The sequence below is a fragment of the Erinaceus europaeus genome, chromosome 17 (genome assembly GCF_950295315.1).
Source record: "Erinaceus europaeus chromosome 17, mEriEur2.1, whole genome shotgun sequence".
NCBI lineage: Eukaryota > Metazoa > Chordata > Mammalia > Eulipotyphla > Erinaceidae > Erinaceus > Erinaceus europaeus.
In genome coordinates this window covers 78105510-78122624 of record NC_080178.1, presented here as the reverse complement: position 1 = coordinate 78122624, position 17115 = coordinate 78105510, and the positions used below count along the sequence as shown (strand labels likewise).

Below are 17115 nucleotides of genomic sequence, written 5' to 3'. Positions count from 1 at the left end.
TACTGCTTCTTTCAAATATGCTTTTGAGAAAGAGGCTCTGCAGACGTTTGAATTCTAAACTCAAATAATTACTCTTGCTACTGCTTGGTAGCTTGCGAGTCTTGAATCTCTGCTCTATTTAAATGTTATCCTTTCCAAATATCCTATCCATTTATCTTTTCATTCATTCTTTTGCTGTTTGCTAGTCATATCAAACAGGTTCTAACAATAACGTCTTCATTATAGCAGGTCTTGGCAATACAAAGTAATAAACCTTAAAGTTTCTTTTTTTTTTTTTTAATCTCCTAGTGGGATATAGTGAGTTATGTAAATAGCAGATACTTTCCAAAGGGATATGATAAGCACCATGCGGTGACCTGCCTGGCCAGTTTTTGGGAGCAGCCTGTGTCCTGCGGTGACAATTAGGGAAACTGGAAAAGCCACAAGTGAGAACAATCACTGCTACAAAGTCACCTGACCCAAATTCCCAAATAAAAGATTTCAGATATTTGTAAACACACCAACTCAGCTCAGCTGGAGCATAGCAAGCTTGAGGGTTTTGTTTGTTTGTTTTTAATTAAAATGTTGAAAGCTAAACGATAGTATTATATTGTGAGGGAAGGTCTTAATGGAATTCCGAAGAATGATGCATGACTTATATGACTTTAGCACATGAATTCTAAGTTTTCAACAGTCATTGAAAAGTAGAGCTTGGAGAAACAGAGACCTGGAGAAGACTCATAGAAAACAAACAAACAAACAAAAAACAGGTGACAAAGTTGGGATTTCACCCCGAGGCTGTCTTCCCCTAAAAGTCAAACACCCACGTTTCCCATCTTATCACCTGTAGCTCAATGAACCGCTTGATCCTTAGCCCTGCGGCTACCTGCTGGCAAGAACATTGATAGGACTTTCAGACTTTAAAACCCTGGCCTGTTTGAAACTCTGATCACATTTGTACTCATGTCTTTCAAGCTTCTGCTCCAAATCTCTGAAGATAAACATCACAGATAAATTTATGACTTTCCATTTATCAGCCTTTTGAAATTTCCCACTTAGGAGGAATCTACTGGGTTGTGTGCCCTTTGCAAGCCCCACCCTACCTTTCTTCAGCCCGCAGGCTGCAGGAAGAGGAGCTGCCTCAACTTTTCAACAGTTAGATTGACAGAGTAGTTACTCTTGCTCGAGTTATTAACATAGACATGACTGCATTGGACTGTGAGCTTCTATAAGTCAGTGGGTAAGTGTTATCTCCTTTTTAAATCATCTAAGTTTTCGGAAAAGCCAAGAGATATGTTTGCCTTTTTTTTTTTTTCTTTTTAACCAAATGGAATTATATTGCTAAGATGATCTAGGCTGACATGGTCTTTCTGCTAACTTGTAGTTCATTTTTAAGGAAAATTACTACACATATCATATCATACAGGAGAGAAGTGATCTTAAGTTAGACTTTGATGGCAAAATAAAAGTTTCCAAGACACCGATAGCAGGTTGTAAAAGGCTATATCCTGGGAGTTGGGTGGTAGTACAGCAGGTTAAGGTTAAGCGCAGGTGGTGCGAAGCACAAGGACCGGTTTAAGGATCCTGGTTCGAGCCCCTGCTCCCCACCTGCAGGGGGGGGCGTTGCTTCACAGGCGGTAAAGCAGGTCTGCAGGTGTCTATCTTTCTCTCACCATCTCTGTCTTCCCCTCCTCTCTCCATTTCTCTCTGTCCTATCCAACAACAACGATGACATCAATAATAACTACAGCAACAATAAAAAGCAACAAAGGCAACAAAAGGGAAAGCTTGGCAAGTGGTGAAGCAGGGCTGCAGGCATCTTTCTCTCTCTCTCTCTCTCTCTCTCTCTCCCCTTTCCTCTCAATTTCTGGCTGTATCTATCCAAAAAATAAATTAAGAGAAAAAAAAAGGTTTAAAAATTATTTAAAAAGTAAAAAGATAACTAGGGAACATTTTGAATTAAATAAAAATAAAATTCCAAGGAAAAGGTACTAGAGTAAGTCTTTAAAATTTCTCATTACAAAATAAAATCATATCAAAATTCATGAGATTCCACTAACACCATACTTGAGGAGAAGTTTGTTATACAAAATATCTGTATCAGAAAAATAAAAGGCCTTAAATCAATATAGGAACAGGGAAGAAATTAATTCCAAAGTAAGTGGAAAAAAGGAAATAATAAAGATTGAAGTGAAAATAAAACACCAAATATCCCTTATGCATGTACAAACTATTGTATTTACTGTCAAGTGTAAAATATTAACTCCCCAATAAAGAAATTAAAAAATAAAAAAATCAAATATACAGAGAAGATCAATAAAACACAAAGGTGTGTCTTTGGGAAAAGTCCTTGTGCTTCTTGCAGTGTGCACTTAACCCGCTGCGCTATTGCCCAACCCCCTACCACAACCTTTTTATAAGCAAAACTTTTCAACAACATAATATGAAATTCAGAACATATACAAAGACTCCAGGGAAACAATAAGTGTGTTGCAAACATAATGAGTACTCAACGCATCAGCCAGTTATGGTCTAGAATATTATCTTCTCTCCTTCCTTCCTTCCTTCCTTCCTTCCTTCCTTCCTTCCTTCCTTCCTTATCTTTCTTGCACTTAAAAAAAGGGGGGTAATCAATATTTCCACATCATTGGAAATTCCAAAATAGGGCTGGGTTATGCAAAAAAGACTTTTGTGTCTGAGGTTCTGTGTTCCTCGACTCAGTCCCCAGCACCACCATAAGTCAGAGCTGAGCAGTGCTCTGCTGTGTGGGTCGTTTCCCTTCTTTTTTTTCCTTCAGGGTTATTGCTGGGGCTTGGTGCCTGCACTATGAATCTATTGCTCCTATCAGTCACATTTTCTTTTTCTGTTTTTTTTTTTTTAACCTTTATTTAACAGGTCGGAGAGAAATTGAGAGGGGGCAGAGGGTGTGGAGGAGAGAGACAGAGAGACACCTGCAGTACCCATGTGTGGTGCAGTAAGGAGAGCTGACAGGGAAAGAGAGAGTGGCATGGACTTTCTTTTATGGGAATAAAGATGTTCTGAAACTAGATGTTGATGATACAACTCTGTTACTATGTTATAAGATATTGAATTATATACTTTAAATAGGCGAGTTTTGACAATATGTGAATATATTGCAGCGTTGCTGTTTATTTTTAAGCAAACTAGTAACTCAGAGTCGATCAATCAATATCATCAGAGCCTGCTGCACGAAGTGTATTTTGCCCAGATCCTGGCTCAACAACACACAGATCAGGCAGAGAAAACTTCCTGAGTGGAAAAATGTATAACGATAATAACGCAGAGTTATTGTCTTTATGGCTAACAAAGCCCTTGGCACAAGGATCCTTACACTGGTCCTTGTGCTTTGCACCACCTGTGCTTAACCCACTGCACTACTGCCCGACTCCTTACTTCCTTTTTTGATAGTAGACTAGAAGAGAAAAATAGGGAGGCTGACTCCACCTTCAACCTGGGAAGGTTTGTTCAGAGCCCATTCAATTCTCTGGCGTATACAGGGAAGGACTATATGTCAGGTGAGTCATTGACAGCAAAGCAATGGGAAGTGTTACAAGTATCAGAGGCAGAACTCGGAAGGTGGCGCACCTGGTTGAGCACACAGGTTACAATGCATAAGGACCCAGGTTCAAGCCCCTAGTCCCCATCTGCAGGGGGAAGGCTTCACAGGTGGTGAAGCAGGGCTGCAGGTGTCTCTCTGTCTCTCTCCCTTCTATTATCCCCTTCCCTCTTGATTTCTGGCTGTCTATATCCAGTAAATAAATAAAGATAATACAAAAATTTAAAAAAAAAACATTAGAGGTAAGGAGAGGAAGGGTTTGTGATAGAGATAGTGACAGTCACAGTGCCTCTCTGAATTGGAAACTTAGTGCCTGCCAGCATTGCTCAGAGAGGTGCGTATAACACGTAGCTTCTTCATCAGTTATCAGGCTCCTCCTTTATAGATGAGGCAGTCAGCTGACACGTGTCTCAAGGAAGTAAAGCTATGAATCTACACGTCAGCCCACAGCTCTAGGGAAGGACTGAGTAGAGATGGTTTCGTCCCTGGCCCAAAGGACTGTCCAGTTGAGGAAATGATAGAAACAGGCTGGGGGTGTGGATCTACCTGCCAACATCCATGTCCAGTGGAGAAGCAATTACAAAAGCCAGAACTCCCACCTTCTGCGCCCCATAAAGAATGTTGGTTGGAGGCTGGGTGGTGGTGGTACACCATGTTAAGCTCACACAGTACCAAGCACAAGGACCTTCGCCAGGATCCTGGTTCAAGCCCCTGGCTCCCCACTTGCAGGAGAGTTGCTCTATAAATAGTGAAGCAAGTCTACAGGTTTCTATCTTTCTCTCTCCCTTTCTACCTCTCCCCCTCCTCAATTTCTCTCTGTCCTATCAAAAAAATGAAAAAAAAAAAAAAGGCTGCCAGGAGCAGTGGATTTGTAGTGTAGGCACCAAGCCCCATCGATAATCCTGGAGGCAAAAAAAAAAAAAAAAGAATCTTAGTCCATATTCCCAGAGGGATAAAGAATAGCGACGTTTCCAGTGGAGGGGATGGGACATGGAACTCTGGTGGTGGGAATCGTATGGAACTGTACCCCTGTTATCTTACAATCTTGTTAGTCATTATTAAATCACTAATAAAAAATTAAAAAGCACTTCTCTACCTGTTACTCTGGAGACCAGGATACCCAAGACTCTCCAGTCTTCCCCACAGTCAACGTCTACTCAGCCATCAAAGCCCAATTCCATCTTGAAGGCTGGACCTACATGGCCCTTCTGTTCCTGTCCCACTGTTACCACCTGTGGCATGATTACAGTGTCTGTATCCTCCTTCTGCTGTCCTTATTCCCTACCTAGTCTTGTGCTTAGTCTTATATCCCATGAGCCAGATCAGTCTTAAAATCCTGCTCTCATCTCCCCTCACTGCCACTAGCCCCTCACGTCTCACTGGTCACTCTAGACCCACCTCCCTTTCTCCCCACAGGGCCTCACTCCTCCCGTGCCTGCTTGGCCCAGAGGCAGGAGTGACCTATGATGCCATGTGCCTGAGTCACCTGGGCAGGAGAAACGGGGGCCTCGAGGCACTTTCCGCCCTCCCATCACATCATCCCCTTGTCCGCACAAGCATGTCTGGTTCACCTGGTGATGTCACTGCCTGGGTGTCTTTGCAGCTAGCAAGTGTGGCTCACTCCAGGGCTCCCAGACAAGGGAAATTAAGAAGTTTATTTTAGGTATGTTCCAAGGGGCTCTTGCCTCTAGTAGTTTTTGCCTGAGCCTGATAGCTAACATGCAGGTGGACAAAAGTCTTGTCTGGGAAGATGGTGTCAGAGTTGAGAACAGGACTAGAAAGCTGGATTAAGACAGAGAGTAGCTCCCAAATATGAGGAAAGTATCTAAGTACTATTAACTGTATCTAAATACTATTAACTGTATCTAAATACTATTAGCTGTATCTAAATACTATTAGCTGTATCTAAATACTATTAACTGTATCTAAATACTATTAACTGTATCTATGTGAACTCACAACAGGCCATTATGCAGAAATAGATCTCAAGTCACTTTCCCTAAGCAACGTAGCTAGTAAGTAGTGAAGTGAGGGTTTGAACAAACCCATAGTCTATGCCCTTAACCTCTCTTCTGTTTGTCTGCTAGCCCCCCGTACTCTGTAAACTTGTACTGTATCTTCAGAAGCTCTCAGACCCTCTTAGCCTCACTCCCTGTGCAATGCCATTTAATATTCCATCCCTGTAAGCCTCGTCCTATTTCTCAGTGAGGCTCTACTTTCTAATTTATGGCTGGGTGAACAGGAGTGCAGAAGTATGCAGCAAGAAAGCCAGTCTGTCTCTCCATAGAAACAATGCCATCTCCGTCCCTGTAGAAGAGGCTCTCATGGAAAGCACTGAGGCATTCTGGCCACACCGTGTGGGCGTGCTGAGCACCCCTGAGGCACACAGCTTGCAAGATGGCCTCATAGCCCCAGAGTGAATGCGGGGCTGGAGATGTTTGGGATGCAGTATGTTGTGTGTGATGATTGAGTCTACAGATGGAAAGAGAATGAGGGAGAAACTAGGAACTGAGAAGAGCAGGTGATAGTTAGGGAGAGAGATCTGTTCATGAAGGTTGAGAGAGAGAAAGAGAGAGAGAGACAGAGAGACAGAGTAATGACCATCAGAGTAAAAGAAACAGTCATGATTCCTGTTCCTGTCTCATTTCATGGCTCATTATGTGTCTTTGTTTTGTGTTCTTTGTCTCCTCTCAAACATAAACACACACACACACACACACACCAAAAACTCCACAACTCAGTGTTGGAATCAGGGTAGCTGCTACTGTCACTGTCAGTTCACAGATGTGAAAACCAAAAGAGGTTTAAAGTCAGGTCACACATGACACAAGGTATAAGCGACAGACCCCCTCAGCCATGGACACTACGGAGGGAGCAGAAGGGTGGGGGCTACAGGGTCAAATCTGACACTTACTAAATAAATCAAAGTTTTAGGCTACCTGTTTTTTAATTTGAAAGGCAGGGTAGCTGGCATGTATTTTGTTTCTTCCTCTCTCAAAAGAAAACCTTTCTCCAAAAGTGAGGTAGTTTTTAAATATCATCCTTGGTGAGTTTTATAGGTGTTCTCAAGAGGAAACAAAACACAAAGGCAGGCTTCTCATCTGCATGGGGTGATGCCACAGAAAGCAGAGAATGTCTAGATGAGACAAGAGAAGGGAGGTACCTTTCTCACTTTTGCTCCAAGCGAGACAGGGCTTCATGGGCTCTTCTCTGAGATGAGATCACCCAGCATGCTCGGCAAGGTGCTAAACTATAATTGCCCTCAATGGAGACATACAGACAGATCTTTCTCCCCAGCAGGAAAAAAAAACAAAAACCCAAGAATGTTGGCAAAATATGCAGGCAAAACATCTCTCCAGTTGCTGAGCTCAGGACAGAGATGCTGTGACCCAGCCCATGCTGAGGACACTGGGAGCCCTGCTCTACAGAGCCCACCCACGGCAACCCCTGGGCTCACTCTGAAAGAGGAAATGGTAGTCATGGCAAAGCTCCCTCCCCCGCTCACCTGTGTGCACAGGTGCACACAAGGGTAACAGACACCACCTGATCCCCGGGGCGTTGTCCAAAGCAGACTGGTGACAGGGATACCTCTGCCTTGCCTTCACCCTGTCTGTACCCCGAGGGTTACTGCACAGTCGGTCAGCCAGGGTGACTCTCACAGGCTGTGGTTTTGCGGTAGCAATAAGCTCTCTCAGGTCACCTACACCCCAGTTAGACAGCATCTCAAGACCCATGTGGAGCTTCTGCTTGACCTTTAGGCACTGAGTAAAAGAACAGCCCCTATAGACAACCTCACCAATGTGTCCGGGAACCCCACCTCCCCAGAGCCCTGTTCCTCTAGGGAAAGACAGAAACAAGCTGGGAGTGTGGATCCACCTGCCAATGCCCTTGTACATTACCTAGACCTCCCACCTTCTGCACCCCATAAAGAATTTTGGTCCATTCTCCCAGAGGGGTAAAGCCGGGAGGTGGCACAGCGGGTTAAGAGCACTAGGCGCAAAATGCAAGGACCAGCATAAGGATCCCAGTTTGAGCCCCCAGCTCCCCATCTGCAGGGGGCGGGTTGCTTCACAAGCAGTGAAGCAGGTCTGCTGGTGTCTGTCTTTCTCTCCCCCTCTCTGGCTTCCCCTCCTCACTCCATTTCTCTCTGCCCTATCCAACAACAACAATAATAACAATGATGCTGATAAACAAGGGCAACAAAAGGGGGAAAAAAAGGATGGGGAAGCTTCTAATGGAGGGAGTGGGACATGGAACTCTGGTGGTGGGAGCTCTGTGTGGAATTGTACCCATTATCACACAATCTTATTCATCGTTATTAAATCACTTAAAAAAAGAACAGCCCCCTACGCTTCCTCAGAGGCAGGAAGGGGCCGGCATGTCACTGCTTATAGCAGGCACCTTCACCTGCTTATAGCAGGCCTCTACCTGAAGTCCTTTAGTCACTTTGGGCAGTATTAAGTAACAGTGAGTCACTTTTGACACAGCTGACAGAGAGATAAGTTTCCCATCATGAAACAGGGGGAAAGTGTCTAGGTTTGACTTTGGGACTTATTTCCCAAGAATAGATTCTTTCATCACTGAATCACCTGGCTGACATCCTTCCAAACAGCCGGAGACAATGGTTACCACTTCAGGGTGTGCTCAGAGCTGCTCCTGAGGGCCACCGGCAGGGCTGGAGACGGGAGGCGGGTGGCATATCCAGGTCTGCTCACACCTGGAACCCTGAACGAGAAAGTCTCTGCTCACGGACAGAGCCTGGGCTCGGGTATCAGTGGTGTGGGGTATGGAGAAACCAGGGGAGGAAGGATCAAAGGGAGATGAGTGCATTCTCTTTACCTTCTGCTAGTGTCTGTTTCTGGGTTTGTTTTCTTTCTTTTTTAAAAAATTTTTTTTATATTTTATTTATTTTCCCTTTTGTTGCTCTTGTTTTTTATTGATGTAGTTATTGTTGTTGCTACTGATGTCGTCATTGTTGGATTAGGACAGAGAGAAATGGAGAGAGGCGGGGAAGCCAGAGAGGGGGAGAGAAAGACAGACACCTGCAGACCTGCTTCACCGCCTGTGAAGCGACTCCCCTGCAGGTGGGGAGCTGGAGGCTCGAACCAGGATCCTTATGACGGTCCTTGTGCTTTGCGCCACCTGCGCTTAACCTGCTGCACTACAGCCCGACTCCTAGGTTTGTTTTCTTGAAGATGCCTTACCTGTACACAGCCTGATACTGAGAAATTGTGGCATGTATCTTTCTTTTTCTGACTAAATCCAAGAGGTTTTTTTTTCTCTTTTTTTTTTTTTTTTTTTTTTTGCCACTAGGGCTCAATGCCTGTACTACGAATCTACTGCTCCTGGTGGCCATTTTCTCAATTTTATTGCCCTTGCTGTTTATCATTGTTGTTGTTGTTATTGTCATTGTTGTTGGATAGGACAGAGGGAAATTTAGAGAGGAGGGGAAGCCAGAGAGGGGGAGAGAAAGACAGACACCAGCAGACCTGCTCCACCACCCATGAAGTGACTTCCTTGCAGGTGGGGAGTCGGAGGCTCAAACCGGGATCCTTATGCCGGTCCTTATGCTTTGTGCCACATGCGCTTAACCCCCTGCGCTACTGCCTGGACCCCTCCAGGAAGATTTTTAAAGTCTGTTACAAAAGAAGAACTACAACCCTGACATGTTTTTGATGGGGTGATTGGCAGGTGAGGATAGCAACTGTTAAGAGCTCTGAAGCACAGTAGTTCCGTGACTGGACAAATTTGGGCAGCAGCGTCTCCTCTCTGAGCTTAGCCCTGAATGAGTCTGTTGGTCTCGCCACAATATTTTCATTTCTGGCTCAGAAACTTTGGGGATTTCCTAGTAGCTTGCCGTGAGACAGCATACCGAGGACTAGGGGTCTAGACAAGTACTTTCCAAGGGGAGGGTAGGCTGTCACAAGAGTGTGGAGACTAGACTCCCTGCCTGTGAGTATTTCTGGGAGCACGGAGTTCTCTTACCAAAGGAGGGAGGGAAAGGGGCTCTTCAGCCACCGGCTCCCATCAATCATTAGACGAGAACTGCTCCTAGGAGGAAGGCAGGATGCTGACTCCTGGCATCTGACCTGCTCCACAGGAACGTCAACAACGGCAGAACAGGGTCAGATGCAGCACCTGTAAGCAGGCCGGTAAGCACAGGAGATGGACTAGAAAGGAAGGAACATATGTGTGTGTGCCGACCACAGCCGTTGCCAAGGAGACTCAGCCTGTAAGAGGCTTGAGGCTGGACTTAGGACTTTCAGTCCAGCCAGGAGAAGTCAGATGGCAGAACATCTGAGACCCTCTTAGGCAATGATGTTGAGCTTCTTGTCAGGGGTCAGAAACACCTTTGGGGGGGCATGCGGTGCCGCACCTGGTTAAGTGCACACATCTCAGTGCTCAAGGACCCAGGTTCGAGCCCCCCAGTCCCCACCTGCAGGGGGAAAGCTTCACGAGTGGTGAAGCAGGACAGCAGGTGTCTCTCTGTATCTCTCTGTCTCTCTATCTATCTATGCCTCTTTCCTCTCAATTTCTGGCTGTCTGTATGCAATACATCAATAAAGATAAAAAATGAAAATAATAATTATTTTTTTAAAAAGAAATATCTTTGATCTTGAGGGTGTTTAAGATGACCGAGTCAGAGTAGGAAAGCAACAACAACAGCAGCAGCAGCAGAGGCAGATGAACTAGAATATGAGACTGGAGAAAGCAAAGGGGAAAACCAGGAAAGACAGGAGAATAATAAACAGGAAGTATAAAACCAGCAACATTTCAGTAAGACACTAAGTGGGTCTCAAAGGATGGATACAAGATGATCCCACTCAGAGGCAGAAACTGAGAAATCAGAACAGAAGGGAAAACACAAAGCAGAACTTGGACTGGAGTTGGTGTATTGCACCAAAGCAAAGGACTCTGGGAGTGTGGGGGGAGTGTTCAGATCCTGGAACAAGGTGGTGGAAGAGGACGGGGGGGGGGGGGAGTTTAGAGTGTTATGCGGAAAACTGAGAAACGTTACACATGGGTCAACTATTGTACTTTACTGTCAACTGTAACCTACTAGTCCCCTCTTCCGGTAAAGGGGTGGGAGCAATTGTTAAGTCACAGTGATTTAGATGGTGGTCGTCTGGGCAGTGCCATTTGAACTCAGTGGTGCCCAGTGTGACAGACGCCCACTATGACTGTCGCAAAGACTCAGATGACGCCCCATCCCTTATGTAGCTCCATAGAAATAACACACACAGCAAATAATCACAGAGGACACGGGGTGGGGTAGCACTGTTTCCTCTTAGCCCACCTTTCTAGGGAGTTGGATTTGGTGGCATAAAAAAAAAAAGACATTTAAATATAATTCTCCCTGCTGGTGCAAAAACTTTGGCCGAATCCTCTCGTCAAAGACATGAATGAAAGGTACGCGCATACTCTAAGGAGAGGCGCAAAGAGAATCCACGATGGACTTCTCAAAGGTAAGAGAATATAAGCCGAAGTTCAATTTACATACAGAAAACAGAAGCAATTACAGAAGCCACAACTCCCAGCTTCTGCAACCCAAAGAGAATTTTGATCCATATTCCTGGTGGGGGAGAAACAATAGGGGAAAGATGACCAGAGGGCTCTGAACTCCAGCTCCATCTGGACTCGGAGAGAGAAGAGGAAAAAGGGAGGGACATTTAGGTGTAGTCATAGGAGTAGGTGTGACTTGGGAAGGAAGAGAAGATGGGACAAAATAAACAAAACAAAAAAAAAAAATCAAATCTATACAAATATAGACAGAGAGTTGTAGAAATAATAATTGACTCATGTCTGCAACTTTGGGAGAACTGCTGTAGCTTATAGTGGAGTTGGGATCCAGAACCCTGGTGGTGGGAGCGATGTGGCGTTGCACCCCTGTTATCTTGTCATTTTGTAAATTGATATTAAATCACCAATGATAATAATAATAATAATAATAAAATGTCCGTGGAGCAGGTATTAACAGTCATGTAGAGTGGAATGGTCCCATCGTTGAGGGTTGATGGGTGCTCAGCTCAGTTTAGTCTGTCACATGAGAAGGCTGAGACACAGCCAGACCTTGAACTTGAATCTTCCTGTTCAAGTTCCTAGTCCATGCAGGTCCTTTCTTGCCTCTCACTACGGTAATAGTTGAGTGACTTGAAACGAGTGGAAGGCAATTCAAGGAAGCTGCTTTGTATGTTTCTTGGCCCCGGGCTTAATGACTTGACAAATCCCTTCTATCTGTCTTCTTCTGGGTTGAGGGGGACAGATTGGATGGAGGCAACTTTGACCCAAAGGCCAAGGCTAATTGCTCTTATCACCACCCCCATCTGTGAAAAGTGTTTCTGGTGGGAAGTGTAATTAGAGCCTTGGGAAGCCTCCCGGGCTGAAGAAATCCTGGCTAAGTGCTGAGCAGATAGTGTCAAAATGGAGCAGCCCAGCCCACGGGAGTTTTGAAAGTGTGGAACCCAGAGGGCCGGAGGAGCAGCCTGGCCTTGGTGTGTGTCCATGTCCACTTTGCCCTGGCACAGAAGCACCTCTGTTTTCACCTCTGCCCTGTTCGCAGAGGGGCCATTGCTGGCCATTCCATTTTCATCTCCAAGGTCCTTCCATACTCCCTCTCCCCCTCCTTTCCCCTGGAATCACTCCTGCCTGGAGCTTTTAGGCAGGAGGGAGATCTGGGCAACTTGGTGTCTCTGGTGTGCCCTGCACAGGTTCCTAAGAGTTCAGATTCTCTCTTCACCGCAGTGCCCTTCAGAATTCATCTCGGAGCCCAAAGACTAGCTGGGGATAGTGAGAGCTGGACAAGGGGGCCATCACTACAGATTTTAAGGGAGCAATCATTAAATATGTAAATGCAGGGCAGGGGGAGACAGCAGAATGGTTATGCAAAGAGACTTTCATGCCTGAGGCTCCAAAGTCCCAGGTTCAATCCACCCCCCCCCCCCACCATCAGCCAGAGCTGAGCAGGGATCTGGGAGGAAAAAATAAAATAAAATAAATTGTTACTGAGAAATGTGTGAACACAAAAGTAAACAATGAGAAACAAACAAATGTCTTTTTCATCCGTTGTTTCAGATCCTTTTATAGCTGTTGGTCACTGGCTGCCTACTGAGTGTCAGGTGTGGTCCTAGTGTGACCGGATCCTCACTTCCTTAGCATAACTGACTCCATCTTGACCTGAAGCTGAACCTGTGCAACTGCTTTCCTTGCCAACAAGAAGTAGATCTTAGTGTTCTGAAATTATTGATGAATGGTTGATCGTTGATTGTTTCCATAACGGGTTGCCCTGACTGCACTCACAGACCACCTCAGCCACTGCGTGCTGGGCTGCTGGAACCTAGCTGGCTTTCTGCACCTAACCCATACACGGCTGTGCCACGCGGAACTCGGGACTGCACTCTGGGCGGTGCTTTCAGCTGTTGAGTGTAGTCACCAGCCGGCTTAATAACAAGACTCCAGTTTGACTGAACGGGTCTTGGATGATCTCTGAGGCTTACCCCACAACAAGGCGTCAGACATGTGTGACCTCATTTAATCCTCACAGTAGGGTGACCAGGTAAATCTTCCTTCCTGACTTTGCACTTGAGGAAAGTGCTCCTCTTAATTTTCTCAAGATTAACCCCACCCCTGGGAGCCCTGGGATTCTTTTGAACTCTGATGGTGCGAGGGCTGGAGCAACACTCTTGATGCAGAGACTCAGAGCTCCAAATCCAAGAAACTTAATCAGCCCCAAGAGTAAGAGAAGGAATATGGTGGCAAGCAGTTACCAAGTTCAAGCTGGGCCGTTCTGACCATAACAGTCAGGGGTCTACAGTTGAGCAGTGAGGTGGGGGGTGGGAGGGGATGAGAAAGACACGCTTCAGCCTTAGAGAGGAGGAGTCAGTATGTATGTAGGTCAGGAAGTGGGGCCTTGGCTGTTTACTGTCAACTGGAACAGCCCCTAGCCTAGGGAGGGGGTGTGGTCTCCCCTGAGAATTCAGGAGAAGAAAGGTGCTAACATATTATGAAGTCTGGCAGCCCAGCTTGGAGCAGCAGTAAGCAAAATAGTAACTAACAGATACTGAGCAGTTACTTACTCTACACCAAATCTAATGAAACCCAGGAGTAGGGGGTAGATAGCATAATGGTTATGCAAAGAGACTCTCATGCCTGAGGCTCCAAAGTCCCAGGTTTAACCCCTTGCACCATCATAAACCAGAGCTGAGCAGTGCTCTGGTAAAAAATAAAAATAAAAAAATAAAAAAAACCACAAGTAAGGTACTGTTTTATTTTTCCATTTCTACTATGTAAAAATGGAGGCTCAGAAAGTTAGTCTTGATGTGGGGTCACATGGTGACACACCCGGTGGTACGCATATTACAATGCACAAGGACCCGGGTTCGAGACCCCAGTCTGCACCCCCAAGGGGAAAGCTTTGTGAGTAGTGAAGCAGGGCTGCAGATCTCTCTCCCTCTCTATCTTCCCCTTTCTTCTCAATTTCTGGCTGTCTCTATCCAATAAATAAATAAAGATAATTTAAAAAATATATTTCAAAAAAAGAAAATTAGTCATAATGTCAAACCATACAAGAACATGAGTTCAAATCCAAGAACTGGGGTCCAGGCATAGGTGTCTACTCACAGTCACTAGGTGATGCTTCTGTACTGTAGAAACTGCAAACCTGGTCCAAGGTAGCCTTCACAGTAGGACACAGAATTACACTGACAGACCCTCAAAATGTACACCCAGATTCTGAGACCCAGGCTTGTCCAGAGAAGGGAGTGAACATGAAAACTGAGTTTTGAGCATCCTTCCCCACCCCTAGTCACCTCAGAATTTACTGGGAGGTTGTTTCAAGATGAAGCCAAAGTGTTTTGGGTACGATTCTAAAAGAACAAGGGCCTGGGCATTCTTAGAAGCATGTTTTTTTGTGACATTTTGAGTCTTGTTTTCAGTCTTCTATCATGGTCAAAATATAAATTTCTGAATAGAGAACTAGGAGCTACTGAATTTTAGAAACAAATTTTGAGTTCCAAAAATGGGCAAGGCAGGGTAACAACCCCATGGGTAAACTTGGGCCTGAAAAAGATGTTCTCTCTTTTGGAATGTGACTTTGTTTGCATAGACATAGCTTCTCAGGAATGGGTGGTACCCAGGACATGGGAAATAAAAAGCAGTGGTCTGTGAACTTAACAACACAAAGGGGGTCAGGTGGTAGAGCAGCGGGTTAAGCACACAGAATGCGAAGCACAAGGACCAGCGAGCGTAAGGATCCCGGTTCGAGTCCCCGGCTCCCCACCTGCAGGGGAGTCGCTTCACAGGCGGTGAAGCAGGTCTGCAGGTGTCTGTCTTTCTCTCCCTCCCTCTCTGTCTTCCCTTCCTCTCTCAATTTCTGTCCTATCTAACAACAACAACAGCAATAACAATGGTAAAAAATGGCCGCCAGGAACATTGGATTTTTAGTGCGGGCACCGAGCCCCAGTGATAACCTTGGAGGCAAAAAAAAAAAAAAAAAAAAAACCCAAACCAAAAGACAAACAAACAAAAACAACACACAAAAACAGAAGCAAGCAACCCGTTTCTAAGACTTTGTGAGAACTCTGGTGGCTATTGCTAGGAGAATGGGGGCACAGAGCTTTGGTGGTGGGGCCATGTGGAGTTACACCCTGTACTCTTAATAATCATGTAAACCACCATTAATCACAAATGAAAAATAATAAAGGTGTATATCAGAACATAATAGTGAACGATACCTTAGACTTGCACGGAACCTTATTTTACTCTTAATCACAATGCACTCATATCTGATGACTATCAAAGTTCAGATATGAAAGAAAACCAAAACACATCACGAACTCTATAATTAATGTTTTGCCAGGCATTGACTGTGTCTTCATGCCCTCGGCAGAAAATTAATCATATGCATTGCTAAACAAAAGGAACAGCAGATACCTTAGGTAGGTCAGAGTTTACCAGCCACTAGGGAGTTAAGATAAGAAACACTGAACTAAGAAAGCATTATTCTACACTAATGAAATGTTCTGAATTTTTTTTAAAGGTGTTCTAGAAATCAGTCATAAGTGATTCGTGGTTACACAACAAGGCTGTAACTTTTCCTGCCTTTAATTGCTCGATCAAGCGCTCTCCTCTTATAAAAATAAAATAAAGAAAGAAAAAATAGCAGCAATGGAGGTGATGGCTAAAGCCAAGAGAGGCATCAGGCTCCAGCCCTAAGAAGAGCTAGGTGAGTACAGGGGAGCTTGGTATTTAAGGCAGTGTCACCGGGGAAAGAAGTGCTCTGGGGTAGACTAACTTCATGTCAGGAGGAGGAGAAGAATGATGCTCAGGATGGAAGCAAATTGCCGCCAAGTCACAAGATCATGGACAAGGAGGTGGACAAGGAGGTGGCAGTCCATGACCCATATTCCTATATGTTCTGGACCAGCAGGAGAGAGATGGAGTGGGGTGGGGGGCAGCTGTCTAGGGCTGGGGGTGTCCTAAGCCTGTATGGGAAGAAGAGAGTCGTCCTCTCTTGTGTTCTCACAAGGACTTTTGACTCCTTTAGTCAGGGACATGAGCATGGCCAAAGCCTGTTTCAGAAACAGTCCAACTAAAGAGAGAGCATTCTTGCTTGATGCTGGCTCTGCCTCGGATGGCCTCTTGTTAGCTGTCTATTCCCTCTGTGGACTCGGTGTGGCGAGACGTTTAGTGACGTTGGGGAAGGGATTTAGTCCTCTTTAACCGTGAAGGGTCACTTTCTTTTTTGGAGCTGGCCATGAAGACAGCTTCCCCTGCTAAATAGAGCATGCCCCGCACACTTGCTCTGCTCTTGATGATTCCCCACCTCCCTCTGTAATAACTTTCCACGCAGGTTTATGTAGGCCACAGATGTTTTGCCCAGTTTCATTCCTCTGCATGTCAGAGAGAAAGCGGTTGTCTTCCTTGGTGGACCTTTCCAATTTTTTTGTATTATCTTTATTTATTTATTGGACAGTCAGAACTCAAAGTGGAAGGGGGAGACAGAGAGGGAGAGAGACAGAGAGACACTTGCAGCCCTACTTCACCACTTGCAAAGCTTCCCCCTTGCAGGTGGGGATTGGGGCTTTGAACCTGGGTCCTTGCACATTGTAACATGGGCAGGCACTCAACCAAGTGGGCCACCATCCAGCCCCTCTTGCTTGCTTGCCCTTTCTATGTCCTTCTCAAGGTTTGGGTTTCTTTTCCTTCCACTTCCTGTTGTCACACTCACTTCCTGTTAATTGTAGGATGGTATCAAAGAAAATCAACGTCAGATTTCCTGTGTCCTCTTTCCTTTCATTCTACAATTATCTAATGCAGCTTGGAGACTCTAAGTTTCCCCTCTCCTGACAGCTCAAAGTCATACAGTATCCAGATTATATGTTCAGAAACCAACCACCTGGCCACACCTTCTCCTGCCACCCCCTTCCTCCCACCCTGCTCACTCTTGCTGTGTCCTGATCACCCACACAAGCCTCCTCTCTATGATAAAGGACAAATGAAAACACACAGGTCGCGCAACTGTGGGAGCAAAAAGAATTTGCAAGCTTGGGATTTTTTGTTTT

The 17115-nt window shown here is 45.3% G+C and overlaps 1 long non-coding RNA gene across 1 annotated transcript; it reads left to right on the top strand.

The window, feature by feature from the left end:
- Nucleotides 1-961: 961 nt before the first annotated feature.
- LOC132533686 (uncharacterized) lies at nt 962-15770 on the top strand. Its single transcript, XR_009545535.1, has 3 exons — nt 962-1219; nt 12629-13109; nt 15591-15770. It is a non-coding gene; the product is annotated as an uncharacterized LOC132533686 (long non-coding RNA).
- The last annotated feature ends 1345 nt before the right edge of the window (nt 15771-17115 follow it).